Source organism: Hippichthys cyanospilos, chromosome 16, assembly GCF_059441005.1.
Source record: "Hippichthys cyanospilos isolate Australia breed blue-spotted pipefish chromosome 16, RoL_Hcya_1.0, whole genome shotgun sequence".
Classification (NCBI taxonomy): domain Eukaryota; kingdom Metazoa; phylum Chordata; class Actinopteri; order Syngnathiformes; family Syngnathidae; genus Hippichthys; species Hippichthys cyanospilos.
The window spans coordinates 59,742-77,038 of NC_142384.1; positions in this window are offsets into that span (position 1 = coordinate 59,742).

Consider the following 17,297-nt stretch of genomic DNA (forward strand, 5'->3'; position numbering starts at 1 on the left):
ATTTCAGCTGAAAAATGCTTAGTTTATGATTTATAGTCAACATTAATGAAATGTTCCAAACAAGCGTTTTCAGCCCGAGTGGAGCACATTTTGACCGTTTTTTTAAAAACATCATTGTACATTGAAATTTCTGCTTGCGTATGCTGTAGAAGCAAGAATTAAGAGGACTACATTCATTATTTCAGCTGAAAAATGCTTAGTTTATGATTTATAGTCAACATTAATGTAATGTCCCAAACAAGCGTTTTCAGCCCGAGTGGAGCACATTTTGACTGTTTTTTAAAAAACATCATTGTACATTGAAATTTCTGCTTGCGTCTGCTTTAGAAGCAAGAACTAAGAGGACTACATTCATTATTTCAGCTGAAAAATGCTTAGTTTATGATTTATAGTCAACATTAATGTAATGTCCCAAACAAGCGTTTTCAGCCCGAGTGGAGCACATTTTGACTGTTTTTTTGAAAACATCATTGTACATTGAAATTTCTGCTTGCGTATGCTTTAGAAGCAAGAATTAAGAGGACTACATTCATTATTTCAGCTGAAAAATGCTTAGTTTATGATTTATAGTCAACATTAATGTAATGTCCCAAACAAGCGTTTTCAGCCCGAGTGGAGCACATTTTGACTGTTTTTTTGAAAACATCATTGTACATTGAAATTTCTGCTTGCGTATGCTTTAGAAGCAAGAATTAAGAGGACTACATTCATTATTTCAGCTGAAAAATGCTTAGTTTATGATTTATAGTCAACATTAATGAAATGTTCCAAACAAGCGTTTTCAGCCCGAGTGGAGCACATTTTGACCGTTTTTTTAAAAACATCATTGTACATTGAAATTTCTGCTTGCGTATGCTGTAGAAGCAAGAATTAAGAGGACTACATTCATTATTTCAGCTGAAAAATGCTTAGTTTTTGATTTATAGTCAACATTAATGAAATGTCCCCAACAGCGTTTTCAGCCCGAGTGGAGCACATTTTGACTGTTTTTTTTAAAAACATCATTGTACATTGAAATTTCTGCTTGCGTATGCTTTAGAAGCAAGAATTAAGAGGACTACATTCATTATTTCAGCTGAAAAATGCTTAGTTTATGATTTATAGTCAACATTAATGAAATGTCCCCAACAGCGTTTTCAGCCTGAGTGGAGCACATTTTGACTGTTTTTTTAAAAACATCATTGTACATTGAAATTTCTGCTTGCGTATGCTTTAGAAGCAAGAATTAAGAGGACTACATTCATTATTTCAGCTGAAAAATGCTTAGTTTTTGATTTATAGTCAACATTAATGAAATGTCCCCAACAGCGTTTTCAGCCCGAGTGGAGCACATTTTGACTGTTTTTTTTAAAAACATCATTGTACATTGAAATTTCTGCTTGCGTATGCTTTAGAAGCAAGAATTAAGAGGACTACATTCATTATTTCAGCCGAAAAATGCTTAGTTTTTGATTTATAGTCAACATTAATGAAATGTCCCCAACAGCGTTTTCAGCCCGAGTGGAGCACATTTTGACTGTTTTTTTAAAAACATCATTGTACATTGAAATTTCTGCTTGCGTATGCTTTAGAAGCAAGAATTAAGAGGACTACATTCATTATTTCAGCTGAAAAATGCTTAGTTTATGATTTATAGTCAACATTAATGAAATGTCCCAAACAAGCGTTTTCAGCCCGAGTGGAGCACATTTTGACCGTTTTTTTAAAAACATCATTGTACATTGAAATTTCTGTTTGCGTATGCTTTAGAGGCAAGAATTAAGAGGACTACATTCATTATTTCAGCTGAAAAATGCTTAGTTTATGATTTATAGTCAACATTAATGTAATGTCCCAAACAAGCGTTTTCAGCCCGAGTGGAGCACATTTTGACTGTTTTTTTGAAAACATCATTGTACATTGAAATTTCTGCTTGCGTATGCTTTAGAAGCAAGAATTAAGAGGACTACATTCATTATTTCAGCTGAAAAATGCTTAGTTTATGATTTATAGTCAACATTAATGAAATGTTCCAAACAAGCGTTTTCAGCCCGAGTGGAGCACATTTTGACCGTTTTTTTAAAAACATCATTGTACATTGAAATTTCTGCTTGCGTATGCTGTAGAAGCAAGAATTAAGAGGACTACATTCATTATTTCAGCTGAAAAATGCTTAGTTTATGATTTATAGTCAACATTAATGTAATGTCCCAAACAAGCGTTTTCAGCCCGAGTGGAGCACATTTTGACTGTTTTTTTAAAAACATCACTGTACATTGAAATTTCTGCTTGCGTATGCTTTAGAAGCAAGAATTAAGAGGACTACATTCATTATTTCAGCTGAAAAATGCTTAGTTTATGATTTATAGTCAACATTAATGAAATGTCCCCAACAGCGTTTTCAGCCTGAGTGGAGCACATTTTGACTGTTTTTTTTAAAAACATCATTGTACATTGAAATTTCTGCTTGCGTATGCTTTAGAAGCAAGAATTAAGAGGACTACATTCATTATTTCAGCTGAAAAATGCTTAGTTTTTGATTTATAGTCAACATTAATGAAATGTCCCCGACAGCGTTTTCAGCCCGAGTGGAGCAAATTTTGACTGTTTTTTTTAAAAACATCATTGTACATTGAAATTTCTGCTTGCGTATGCTTTAGAAGCAAGAATTAAGAGGACTACATTCATTATTTCAGCTGAAAAATGCTTAGTTTATGATTTATAGTCAACATTAATGAAATGTTCCAAACAAGCGTTTTCAGCCCGAGTGGAGCACATTTTGACCGTTTTTTTAAAAACATCATTGTACATTGAAATTTCTGCTTGCGTCTGCTTTAGAAGCAAGAATTAAGAGGACTACATTCATTATTTCAGCTGAAAAATGCTTAGTTTATGATTTATAGTCAACATTAATGTATTGTCCCAAACGAGCGTTTTCAGCCCGAGTGGAGCACATTTTGACTGTTTTTTTGAAAACATCATTGTACATTGAAATTTCTGCTTGCGTATGCTTTAGAAGCAAGAATTAAGAGGACTACATTCATTATTTCAGCTGAAAAATGCTTAGTTTATGATTTATAGTCAACATTAATGAAACTTTCCAAACAAGCGTTTTCAGCCCGAGTGGAGCACATTTTGACCGTTTTTTTAAAAACATCATTGTACATTGAAATTTCTGCTTGCGTATGCTGTAGAAGCAAGAATTAAGAGGACTACATTCATTATTTCAGCTGAAAAATGCTTAGTTTATGATTTATAGTCAACATCAATGTAATGTCCCAAACAAGCGTTTTCAGCCCGAGTGGAGCACATTTTGACTGTTTTTTTAAAAACATCATTGTACATTGAAATTTCTGCTTGCGTATGCTTTAGAAGCAAGAATTAAGAGGACTACATTCATTATTTCAGCTGAAAAATGCTTAGTTTATGATTTATAGTCAACATTAATGAAATGTCCCCAACAGCGTTTTCAGCCTGAGTGGAGCACATTTTGACTGTTTTTTTTAAAAACATCATTGTACATTGAAATTTCTGCTTGCGTATGCTTTAGAAGCAAGAATTAAGAGGACTACATTCATTATTTCAGCTGAAAAATGCTTATTTTATGATTTATAGTCAACATTAATGTAATGTCCCAAACAAGCGTTTTCAGCCCGAGTGGAGCACATTTTGACTGTTTTTTTGAAAACATCATTGTACATTGAAATTTCTGCTTGCGTATGCTTTAGAAGCAAGAATTAAGAGGACTACATTCATTATTTCAGCTGAAAAATGCTTAGTTTATGATTTATAGTCAACATTAATGTAATGTCCCAAACAAGCGTTTTCAGCCCGAGTGGAGCACATTTTGACCATTTTTTTAAAAACATCATTGTACATTGAAATTTCTGCTTGCGTCTGCTTTAGAAGCAAGAATTAAGAGGACTACATTCATTATTTCAGCTGAAAAATGCTTAGTTTATGATTTATAGTCAACATTAATGTAATGTCCCAAACAAGCGTTTTCAGCCCGAGTGGAGCACATTTTGACTGTTTTTTTGAAAACATCATTGTACATTGAAATTTCTGCTTGCGTATGCTTTAGAAGCAAGAATTAAGAGGACTACATTCATTATTTCAGCTGAAAAATGCTTAGTTTATGATTTATAGTCAACATTAATGAAATGTTCCAAACAAGCGTTTTCAGCCCGAGTGGAGCACATTTTGACCGTTTTTTTAAAAACATCATTGTACATTGAAATTTCTGCTTGCGTATGCTTTAGAAGCAAGAATTAAGAGGACTACATTCATTATTTCAGCTGAAAAATGCTTAGTTTATGATTTATAGTCAACATTAATGAAATGTTCCAAACAAGCGTTTTCAGCCCGAGTGGAGCACATTTTGACTGTTTTTTTAAAAACATCATTGTACATTGAAATTTCTGCTTGCGTATGCTGTAGAAGCAAGAATTAAGAGGACTACATTCATTATTTCAGCTGAAAAATGCTTAGTTTATGATTTATAGTCAACATTAATGTAATGTCCCAAACAAGCGTTTTCAGCCCGAGTGGAGCACATTTTGACTGTTTTTTTAAAAACATCACTGTACATTGAAATTTCTGCTTGCGTATGCTTTAGAAGCAAGAATTAAGAGGACTACATTCATTATTTCAGCTGAAAAATGCTTAGTTTATGATTTATAGTCAACATTAATGAAATGTCCCCAACAGCGTTTTCAGCCTGAGTGGAGCACATTTTGACTGTTTTTTTTAAAAACATCATTGTACATTGAAATTTCTGCTTGCGTATGCTTTAGAAGCAAGAATTAAGAGGACTACATTCATTATTTCAGCTGAAAAATGCTTAGTTTTTGATTTATAGTCAACATTAATGAAATGTCCCCGACAGCGTTTTCAGCCCGAGTGGAGCAAATTTTGACTGTTTTTTTTAAAAACATCATTGTACATTGAAATTTCTGCTTGCGTATGCTTTAGAAGCAAGAATTAAGAGGACTACATTCATTATTTCAGCTGAAAAATGCTTAGTTTATGATTTATAGTCAACATTAATGAAATGTTCCAAACAAGCGTTTTCAGCCCGAGTGGAGCACATTTTGACCGTTTTTTTAAAAACATCATTGTACATTGAAATTTCTGCTTGCGTCTGCTTTAGAAGCAAGAATTAAGAGGACTACATTCATTATTTCAGCTGAAAAATGCTTAGTTTATGATTTATAGTCAACATTAATGTATTGTCCCAAACGAGCGTTTTCAGCCCGAGTGGAGCACATTTTGACTGTTTTTTTGAAAACATCATTGTACATTGAAATTTCTGCTTGCGTATGCTTTAGAAGCAAGAATTAAGAGGACTACATTCATTATTTCAGCTGAAAAATGCTTAGTTTATGATTTATAGTCAACATTAATGAAACTTTCCAAACAAGCGTTTTCAGCCCGAGTGGAGCACATTTTGACCGTTTTTTTAAAAACATCATTGTACATTGAAATTTCTGCTTGCGTATGCTGTAGAAGCAAGAATTAAGAGGACTACATTCATTATTTCAGCTGAAAAATGCTTAGTTTATGATTTATAGTCAACATCAATGTAATGTCCCAAACAAGCGTTTTCAGCCCGAGTGGAGCACATTTTGACTGTTTTTTTAAAAACATCATTGTACATTGAAATTTCTGCTTGCGTATGCTTTAGAAGCAAGAATTAAGAGGACTACATTCATTATTTCAGCTGAAAAATGCTTAGTTTATGATTTATAGTCAACATTAATGAAATGTCCCCAACAGCGTTTTCAGCCTGAGTGGAGCACATTTTGACTGTTTTTTTTAAAAACATCATTGTACATTGAAATTTCTGCTTGCGTATGCTTTAGAAGCAAGAATTAAGAGGACTACATTCATTATTTCAGCTGAAAAATGCTTATTTTATGATTTATAGTCAACATTAATGTAATGTCCCAAACAAGCGTTTTCAGCCCGAGTGGAGCACATTTTGACTGTTTTTTTGAAAACATCATTGTACATTGAAATTTCTGCTTGCGTATGCTTTAGAAGCAAGAATTAAGAGGACTACATTCATTATTTCAGCTGAAAAATGCTTAGTTTATGATTTATAGTCAACATTAATGTAATGTCCCAAACAAGCGTTTTCAGCCCGAGTGGAGCACATTTTGACCATTTTTTTAAAAACATCATTGTACATTGAAATTTCTGCTTGCGTCTGCTTTAGAAGCAAGAATTAAGAGGACTACATTCATTATTTCAGCTGAAAAATGCTTAGTTTATGATTTATAGTCAACATTAATGTAATGTCCCAAACAAGCGTTTTCAGCCCGAGTGGAGCACATTTTGACTGTTTTTTTGAAAACATCATTGTACATTGAAATTTCTGCTTGCGTATGCTTTAGAAGCAAGAATTAAGAGGACTACATTCATTATTTCAGCTGAAAAATGCTTAGTTTATGATTTATAGTCAACATTAATGAAATGTTCCAAACAAGCGTTTTCAGCCCGAGTGGAGCACATTTTGACTGTTTTTTTTAAAAACATCATTGTACATTGAAATTTCTGCTTGCGTATGCTTTAGAAGCAAGAATTAAGAGGACTACATTCATTATTTCAGCTGAAAAATGCTTAGTTTATGATTTATAGTCAACATTAATGAAATGTCCCCAACAGCGTTTTCAGCCTGAGTGGAGCACATTTTGACTGTTTTTTTAAAAACATCATTGTACATTGAAATTTCTGCTTGCGTATGCTTTAGAAGCAAGAATTAAGAGGACTACATTCATTATTTCAGCTGAAAAATGCTTAGTTTTTGATTTATAGTCAACATTAATGAAATGTCCCCAACAGCGTTTTCAGCCCGAGTGGAGCACATTTTGACTGTTTTTTTTAAAAACATCATTGTACATTGAAATTTCTGCTTGCGTATGCTTTAGAAGCAAGAACTAAGAGGACTACATTCATTATTTCAGCTGAAAAATGCTTAGTTTATGATTTATAGTCAACATTAATGAAATGTCCCAAACAAGCGTTTTCAGCCCGAGTGGAGCACATTTTGACCGTTTTTTTAAAAACATCATTGTACATTGAAATTTCTGTTTGCGTATGCTTTAGAAGCAAGAATTAAGAGGACTACATTCATTATTTCAGCTGAAAAATGCTTAGTTTATGATTTATAGTCAACATTAATGTAATGTCCCAAACAAGCGTTTTCAGCCCGAGTGGAGCACATTTTGACTGTTTTTTTGAAAACATCATTGTACATTGAAATTTCTGCTTGCGTATGCTTTAGAAGCAAGAATTAAGAGGACTACATTCATTATTTCAGCTGAAAAATGCTTAGTTTATGATTTATAGTCAACATTAATGAAATGTTCCAAACAAGCGTTTTCAGCCCGAGTGGAGCACATTTTGACCGTTTTTTTAAAAACATCATTGTACATTGAAATTTCTGCTTGCGTATGCTGTAGAAGCAAGAATTAAGAGGACTACATTCATTATTTCAGCTGAAAAATGCTTAGTTTATGATTTATAGTCAACATTAATGTAATGTCCCAAACAAGCGTTTTCAGCCCGAGTGGAGCACATTTTGACTGTTTTTTTGAAAACATCATTGTACATTGAAATTTCTGCTTGCGTATGCTTTAGAAGCAAGAATTAAGAGGACTACATTCATTATTTCAGCTGAAAAATGCTTAGTTTATGATTTATAGTCAACATTAATGAAATGTCCCCAACAGCGTTTTCAGCCTGAGTGGAGCACATTTTGACTGTTTTTTTAAAAACATCATTGTACATTGAAATTTCTGCTTGCGTATGCTTTAGAAGCAAGAATTAAGAGGACTACATTCATTATTTCAGCTGAAAAATGCTTAGTTTTTGATTTATAGTCAACATTAATGAAATGTCCCCAACAGCGTTTTCAGCCCGAGTGGAGCACATTTTGACTGTTTTTTTTAAAAACATCATTGTACATTGAAATTTCTGCTTGCGTATGCTTTAGAAGCAAGAATTAAGAGGACTACATTCATTATTTCAGCTGAAAAATGCTTAGTTTATGATTTATAGTCAACATTAATGAAATGTCCCCAACAGCGTTTTCAGCCTGAGTGGAGCACATTTTGACTGTTTTTTTAAAAACATCATTGTACATTGAAATTTCTGCTTGCGTATGCTTTAGAAGCAAGAATTAAGAGGACTACATTCATTATTTCAGCTGAAAAATGCTTAGTTTTTGATTTATAGTCAACATTAATGAAATGTCCCCAACAGCGTTTTCAGCCCGAGTGGAGCACATTTTGACTGTTTTTTTTTAAAAACATCATTGTACATTGAAATTTCTGCTTGCGTATGCTTTAGAAGCAAGAATTAAGAGGACTACATTCATTATTTCAGCTGAAAAATGCTTAGTTTATGATTTATAGTCAACATTAATGAAATGTTCCAAACAAGCGTTTTCAGCCCGAGTGGAGCACATTTTGACCATTTTTTTAAAAACATCATTGTACATTGAAATTTCTGCTTGCGTATGCTTTAGAAGCAAGAATTAAGAGGACTACATTCATTATTTCAGCTGAAAAATGCTTAGTTTATGATTTATAGTCAACATTAATGTAATGTCCCAAACAAGCGTTTTCAGCCCGAGTGGAGCACATTTTGACTGTTTTTTTGAAAACATCATTGTACATTGAAATTTCTGCTTGCGTATGCTTTAGAAGCAAGAATCAAGAGGACTACATTCATTATTTCAGCTGAAAAATGCTTAGTTTATGATTTATAGTCAACATTAATGAAATGTTCCAAACAAGCGTTTTCAGCCCGAGTGGAGCACATTTTGACCGTTTTTTTAAAAACATCATTGTACATTGAAATTTCTGTTTGCGTATGCTTTAGAAGCAAGAATTAAGAGGACTACATTCATTATTTCAGCTGAAAAATGCTTAGTTTATGATTTATAGTCAACATTAATGTAATGTTCCAAACAAGCGTTTTCAGCCCGAGTGGAGCACATTTTGACTGTTTTTTTGAAAACATCATTGTACATTGAAATTTCTGCTTGCGTATGCTTTAGAAGCAAGAATTAAGAGGACTACATTCATTATTTCAGCTGAAAAATGCTTAGTTTATGATTTATAGTCAACATTAATGAAATGTTCCAAACAAGCGTTTTCAGCCCGAGTGGAGCACATTTTGACCGTTTTTTTAAAAACATCATTGTACATTGAAATTTCTGCTTGCGTATGCTGTAGAAGCAAGAATTAAGAGGACTACATTCATTATTTCAGCTGAAAAATGCTTAGTTTATGATTTATAGTCAACATTAATGTAATGTCCCAAACAAGCGTTTTCAGCCCGAGTGGAGCACATTTTGACTGTTTTTTTGAAAACATCATTGTACATTGAAATTTCTGCTTGCGTATGCTTTAGAAGCAAGAATTAAGAGGACTACATTCATTATTTCAGCTGAAAAATGCTTATTTTATGATTTATAGTCAACATTAATGAAATGTCCCCAACAGCGTTTTCAGCCTGAGTGGAGCACATTTTGACTGTTTTTTTAAAAACATCATTGTACATTGAAATTTCTGCTTGCGTATGCTTTAGAAGCAAGAATTAAGAGGACTACATTCATTATTTCAGCTGAAAAATGCTTAGTTTTTGATTTATAGTCAACATTAATGAAATGTCCCCAACAGCGTTTTCAGCCCGAGTGGAGCACATTTTGACTGTTTTTTTTAAAAACATCATTGTACATTGAAATTTCTGCTTGCGTATGCTTTAGAAGCAAGAATTAAGAGGACTACATTCATTATTTCAGCTGAAAAATGCTTAGTTTATGATTTATAGTCAACATTAATGAAATGTTCCAAACAAGCGTTTTCAGCCCGAGTGGAGCACATTTTGACCATTTTTTTAAAAACATCATTGTACATTGAAATTTCTGCTTGCGTCTGCTTTAGAAGCAAGAATTAAGAGGACTACATTCATTATTTCAGCTGAAAAATGCTTAGTTTATGATTTATAGTCAACATTAATGTAATGTCCCAAACAAGCGTTTTCAGCCCGAGTGGAGCACATTTTGACTGTTTTTTTAAAAACATCATTGTACATTGAAATTTCTGCTTGCGTATGCTTTAGAAGCAAGAATTAAGAGGACTACATTCATTATTTCAGCTGAAAAATGCTTAGTTTATGTATTATAGTCAACATTAATGAAATGTTCCAAACAAGCGTTTTCAGCCCGAGTGGAGCACATTTTGACCGTTTTTTTAAAAACATCATTGTACATTGAAATTTCTGTTTGCGTATGCTTTAGAAGCAAGAATTAAGAGGACTACATTCATTATTTCAGCTGAAAAATGCTTAGTTTATGATTTATAGTCAACATTAATGTAATGTCCCAAACAAGCGTTTTCAGCCCGAGTGGAGCACATTTTGACTGTTTTTTTGAAAACATCATTGTACATTGAAATTTCTGCTTGCGTCTGCTTTAGAAGCAAGAATTAAGAGGACTACATTCATTATTTCAGCTGAAAAATGCTTAGTTTATGATTTATAGTCAACATTAATGTAATGTCCCAAACAAGCGTTTTCAGCCCGAGTGGAGCACATTTTGACTGTTTTTTTGAAAACATCATTGTACATTGAAATTTCTGCTTGCGTATGCTTTAGAAGCAAGAATCAAGAGGACTACATTCATTATTTCAGCTGAAAAATGCTTAGTTTATGATTTATAGTCAACATTAATGAAATGTTCCAAACAAGCGTTTTCAGCCCGAGTGGAGCACATTTTGACCGTTTTTTTAAAAACATCATTGTACATTGAAATTTCTGTTTGCGTATGCTTTAGAAGCAAGAATTAAGAGGACTACATTCATTATTTCAGCTGAAAAATGCTTAGTTTATGATTTATAGTCAACATTAATGTAATGTCCCAAACAAGCGTTTTCAGCCCGAGTGGAGCACATTTTGACTGTTTTTTTGAAAACATCATTGTACATTGAAATTTCTGCTTGCGTATGCTTTAGAAGCAAGAATTAAGAGGACTACATTCATTATTTCAGCTGAAAAATGCTTAGTTTATGATTTATAGTCAACATTAATGAAATGTTCCAAACAAGCGTTTTCAGCCCGAGTGGAGCACATTTTGACCGTTTTTTTAAAAACATCATTGTACATTGAAATTTCTGCTTGCGTATGCTGTAGAAGCAAGAATTAAGAGGACTACATTCATTATTTCAGCTGAAAAATGCTTAGTTTATGATTTATAGTCAACATTAATATAATGTCCCAAACAAGCGTTTTCAGCCCGAGTGGAGCACATTTTGACTGTTTTTTTAAAAACATCATTGTACATTGAAATTTCTGCTTGCGTATGCTTTAGAAGCAAGAATTAAGAGGACTACATTCATTATTTCAGCTGAAAAATGCTTAGTTTATGATTTATAGTCAACATTAATGAAATGTCCCCAACAGCGTTTTCAGCCTGAGTGGAGCACATTTTGACTGTTTTTTTGAAAACATCATTGTACATTGAAATTTCTGCTTGCGTATGCTTTAGAAGCAAGAATTAAGAGGACTACATTCATTATTTCAGCTGAAAAATGCTTAGTTTATGATTTATAGTCAACATTAATGAAATGTCCCCAACAGCGTTTTCAGCCTGAGTGGAGCACATTTTGACTGTTTTTTTAAAAACATCATTGTACATTGAAATTTCTGCTTGCGTATGCTTTAGAAGCAAGAATTAAGAGGACTACATTCATTATTTCAGCTGAAAAATGCTTAGTTTTTGATTTATAGTCAACATTAATGAAATGTCCCCAACAGCGTTTTCAGCCCGAGTGGAGCACATTTTGACTGTTTTTTTTAAAAACATCATTGTACATTGAAATTTCTGCTTGCGTATGCTTTAGAAGCAAGAATTAAGAGGACTACATTCATTATTTCAGCTGAAAAATGCTTAGTTTATGATTTATAGTCAACATTAATGAAATGTTCCAAACAAGCGTTTTCAGCCCGAGTGGAGCACATTTTGACCATTTTTTTAAAAACATCATTGTACATTGAAATTTCTGCTTGCGTCTGCTTTAGAAGCAAGAATTAAGAGGACTACATTCATTATTTCAGCTGAAAAATGCTTAGTTTATGATTTATAGTCAACATTAATGTAATGTCCCAAACAAGCATTTTCAGCCCGAGTGGAGCACATTTTGACTGTTTTTTTAAAAACATCATTGTACATTGAAATTTCTGCTTGCGTATGCTTTAGAAGCAAGAATTAAGAGGACTACATTCATTATTTCAGCTGAAAAATGCTTAGTTTATGATTTATAGTCAACATTAATGAAATGTTCCAAACAAGCGTTTTCAGCCCGAGTGGAGCACATTTTGACCGTTTTTTTAAAAACATCATTGTACATTGAAATTTCTGCTTGCGTATGCTGTAGAAGCAAGAATTAAGAGGACTACATTCATTATTTCAGCTGAAAAATGCTTAGTTTATGATTTATAGTCAACATTAATGTAATGTCCCAAACAAGCGTTTTCAGCCCGAGTGGAGCACATTTTGACTGTTTTTTTGAAAACATCATTGTACATTGAAATTTCTGCTTGCGTATGCTTTAGAAGCAAGAATTAAGAGGACTACATTCATTATTTCAGCTGAAAAATGCTTAGTTTATGATTTATAGTCAACATTAATGAAATGTCCCCAACAGCGTTTTCAGCCTGAGTGGAGCACATTTTGACTGTTTTTTTAAAAACATCATTGTACATTGAAATTTCTGCTTGCGTATGCTTTAGAAGCAAGAATTAAGAGGACTACATTCATTATTTCAGCTGAAAAATGCTTAGTTTTTGATTTATAGTCAACATTAATGAAATGTCCCCAACAGCGTTTTCAGCCCGAGTGGAGCACATTTTGACTGTTTTTTTTAAAAACATCATTGTACATTGAAATTTCTGCTTGCGTATGCTTTAGAAGCAAGAATTAAGAGGACTACATTCATTATTTCAGCTGAAAAATGCTTAGTTTATGATTTATAGTCAACATTAATGAAATGTCCCCAACAGCGTTTTCAGCCTGAGTGGAGCACATTTTGACTGTTTTTTTAAAAACATCATTGTACATTGAAATTTCTGCTTGCGTATGCTTTAGAAGCAAGAATTAAGAGGACTACATTCATTATTTCAGCTGAAAAATGCTTAGTTTTTGATTTATAGTCAACATTAATGAAATGTCCCCAACAGCGTTTTCAGCCCGAGTGGAGCACATTTTGACTGTTTTTTTTTAAAAACATCATTGTACATTGAAATTTCTGCTTGCGTATGCTTTAGAAGCAAGAATTAAGAGGACTACATTCATTATTTCAGCTGAAAAATGCTTAGTTTATGATTTATAGTCAACATTAATGAAATGTTCCAAACAAGCGTTTTCAGCCCGAGTGGAGCACATTTTGACCATTTTTTTAAAAACATCATTGTACATTGAAATTTCTGCTTGCGTATGCTTTAGAAGCAAGAATTAAGAGGACTACATTCATTATTTCAGCTGAAAAATGCTTAGTTTATGATTTATAGTCAACATTAATGTAATGTCCCAAACAAGCGTTTTCAGCCCGAGTGGAGCACATTTTGACTGTTTTTTTGAAAACATCATTGTACATTGAAATTTCTGCTTGCGTATGCTTTAGAAGCAAGAATCAAGAGGACTACATTCATTATTTCAGCTGAAAAATGCTTAGTTTATGATTTATAGTCAACATTAATGAAATGTTCCAAACAAGCGTTTTCAGCCCGAGTGGAGCACATTTTGACCGTTTTTTTAAAAACATCATTGTACATTGAAATTTCTGTTTGCGTATGCTTTAGAAGCAAGAATTAAGAGGACTACATTCATTATTTCAGCTGAAAAATGCTTAGTTTATGATTTATAGTCAACATTAATGTAATGTTCCAAACAAGCGTTTTCAGCCCGAGTGGAGCACATTTTGACTGTTTTTTTGAAAACATCATTGTACATTGAAATTTCTGCTTGCGTATGCTTTAGAAGCAAGAATTAAGAGGACTACATTCATTATTTCAGCTGAAAAATGCTTAGTTTATGATTTATAGTCAACATTAATGAAATGTTCCAAACAAGCGTTTTCAGCCCGAGTGGAGCACATTTTGACCGTTTTTTTAAAAACATCATTGTACATTGAAATTTCTGCTTGCGTATGCTGTAGAAGCAAGAAATAAGAGGACTACATTCATTATTTCAGCTGAAAAATGCTTAGTTTATGATTTATAGTCAACATTAATGTAATGTCCCAAACAAGCGTTTTCAGCCCGAGTGGAGCACATTTTGACTGTTTTTTTGAAAACATCATTGTACATTGAAATTTCTGCTTGCGTATGCTTTAGAAGCAAGAATTAAGAGGACTACATTCATTATTTCAGCTGAAAAATGCTTATTTTATGATTTATAGTCAACATTAATGAAATGTCCCCAACAGCGTTTTCAGCCTGAGTGGAGCACATTTTGACTGTTTTTTTAAAAACATCATTGTACATTGAAATTTCTGCTTGCGTATGCTTTAGAAGCAAGAATTAAGAGGACTACATTCATTATTTCAGCTGAAAAATGCTTAGTTTTTGATTTATAGTCAACATTAATGAAATGTCCCCAACAGCGTTTTCAGCCCGAGTGGAGCACATTTTGACTGTTTTTTTTAAAAACATCATTGTACATTGAAATTTCTGCTTGCGTATGCTTTAGAAGCAAGAATTAAGAGGACTACATTCATTATTTCAGCTGAAAAATGCTTAGTTTATGATTTATAGTCAACATTAATGAAATGTTCCAAACAAGCGTTTTCAGCCCGAGTGGAGCACATTTTGACCATTTTTTTAAAAACATCATTGTACATTGAAATTTCTGCTTGCGTCTGCTTTAGAAGCAAGAATTAAGAGGACTACATTCATTATTTCAGCTGAAAAATGCTTAGTTTATGATTTATAGTCAACATTAATGTAATGTCCCAAACAAGCGTTTTCAGCCCGAGTGGAGCACATTTTGACTGTTTTTTTAAAAACATCATTGTACATTGAAATTTCTGCTTGCGTATGCTTTAGAAGCAAGAATTAAGAGGACTACATTCATTATTTCAGCTGAAAAATGCTTAGTTTATGAATTATAGTCAACATTAATGAAATGTTCCAAACAAGCGTTTTCAGCCCGAGTGGAGCACATTTTGACCGTTTTTTTTAAAAACATCATTGTACATTGAAATTTCTGTTTGCGTATGCTTTAGAAGCAAGAATTAAGAGGACTACATTCATTATTTCAGCTGAAAAATGCTTAGTTTATGATTTATAGTCAACATTAATGTAATGTCCCAAACAAGCGTTTTCAGCCCGAGTGGAGCACATTTTGACTGTTTTTTTGAAAACATCATTGTACATTGAAATTTCTGCTTGCGTCTGCTTTAGAAGCAAGAATTAAGAGGACTACATTCATTATTTCAGCTGAAAAATGCTTAGTTTATGATTTATAGTCAACATTAATGTAATGTCCCAAACAAGCGTTTTCAGCCCGAGTGGAGCACATTTTGACTGTTTTTTTGAAAACATCATTGTACATTGAAATTTCTGCTTGCGTATGCTTTAGAAGCAAGAATCAAGAGGACTACATTCATTATTTCAGCTGAAAAATGCTTAGTTTATGATTTATAGTCAACATTAATGAAATGTTCCAAACAAGCGTTTTCAGCCCGAGTGGAGCACATTTTGACCGTTTTTTTAAAAACATCATTGTACATTGAAATTTCTGTTTGCGTATGCTTTAGAAGCAAGAATTAAGAGGACTACATTCATTATTTCAGCTGAAAAATGCTTAGTTTATGATTTATAGTCAACATTAATGTAATGTCCCAAACAAGCGTTTTCAGCCCGAGTGGAGCACATTTTGACTGTTTTTTTGAAAACATCATTGTACATTGAAATTTCTGCTTGCGTATGCTTTAGAAGCAAGAATTAAGAGGACTACATTCATTATTTCAGCTGAAAAATGCTTAGTTTATGATTTATAGTCAACATTAATGAAATGTTCCAAACAAGCGTTTTCAGCCCGAGTGGAGCACATTTTGACCGTTTTTTTAAAAACATCATTGTACATTGAAATTTCTGCTTGCGTATGCTGTAGAAGCAAGAATTAAGAGGACTACATTCATTATTTCAGCTGAAAAATGCTTAGTTTATGATTTATAGTCAACATTAATGTAATGTCCCAAACAAGCGTTTTCAGCCCGAGTGGAGCACATTTTGACTGTTTTTTTAAAAACATCATTGTACATTGAAATTTCTGCTTGCGTATGCTTTAGAAGCAAGAATTAAGAGGACTACATTCATTATTTCAGCTGAAAAATGCTTAGTTTATGATTTATAGTCAACATTAATGAAATGTCCCCAACAGCGTTTTCAGCCTGAGTGGAGCACATTTTGACTGTTTTTTTGAAAACATCATTGTACATTGAAATTTCTGCTTGCGTATGCTTTAGAAGCAAGAATTAAGAGGACTACATTCATTATTTCAGCTGAAAAATGCTTAGTTTATGATTTATAGTCAACATTAATGAAATGTCCCCAACAGCGTTTTCAGCCTGAGTGGAGCACATTTTGACTGTTTTTTTAAAAACATCATTGTACATTGAAATTTCTGCTTGCGTATGCTTTAGAAGCAAGAATTAAGAGGACTACATTCATTATTTCAGCTGAAAAATGCTTAGTTTTTGATTTATAGTCAACATTAATGAAATGTCCCCAACAGCGTTTTCAGCCCGAGTGGAGCACATTTTGACTGTTTTTTTTAAAAACATCATTGTACATTGAAATTTCTGCTTGCGTATGCTTTAGAAGCAAGAATTAAGAGGACTACATTCATTATTTCAGCTGAAAAATGCTTAGTTTATGATTTATAGTCAACATTAATGAAATGTTCCAAACAAGCGTTTTCAGCCCGAGTGGAGCACATTTTGACCATTTTTTTAAAAACATCATTGTACATTGAAATTTCTGCTTGCGTCTGCTTTAGAAGCAAGAATTAAGAGGACTACATTCATTATTTCAGCTGAAAAATGCTTAGTTTATGATTTATAGTCAACATTAATGTAATGTCCCAAACAAGCATTTTCAGCCCGAGTGGAGCACATTTTGACTGTTTTTTTAAAAACATCATTGTACATTGAAATTTCTGCTTGCGTATGCTTTAGAAGCAAGAATTAAGAGGACTACATTCATTATTTCAGCTGAAAAATGCTTAGTTTATGATTTATAGTCAA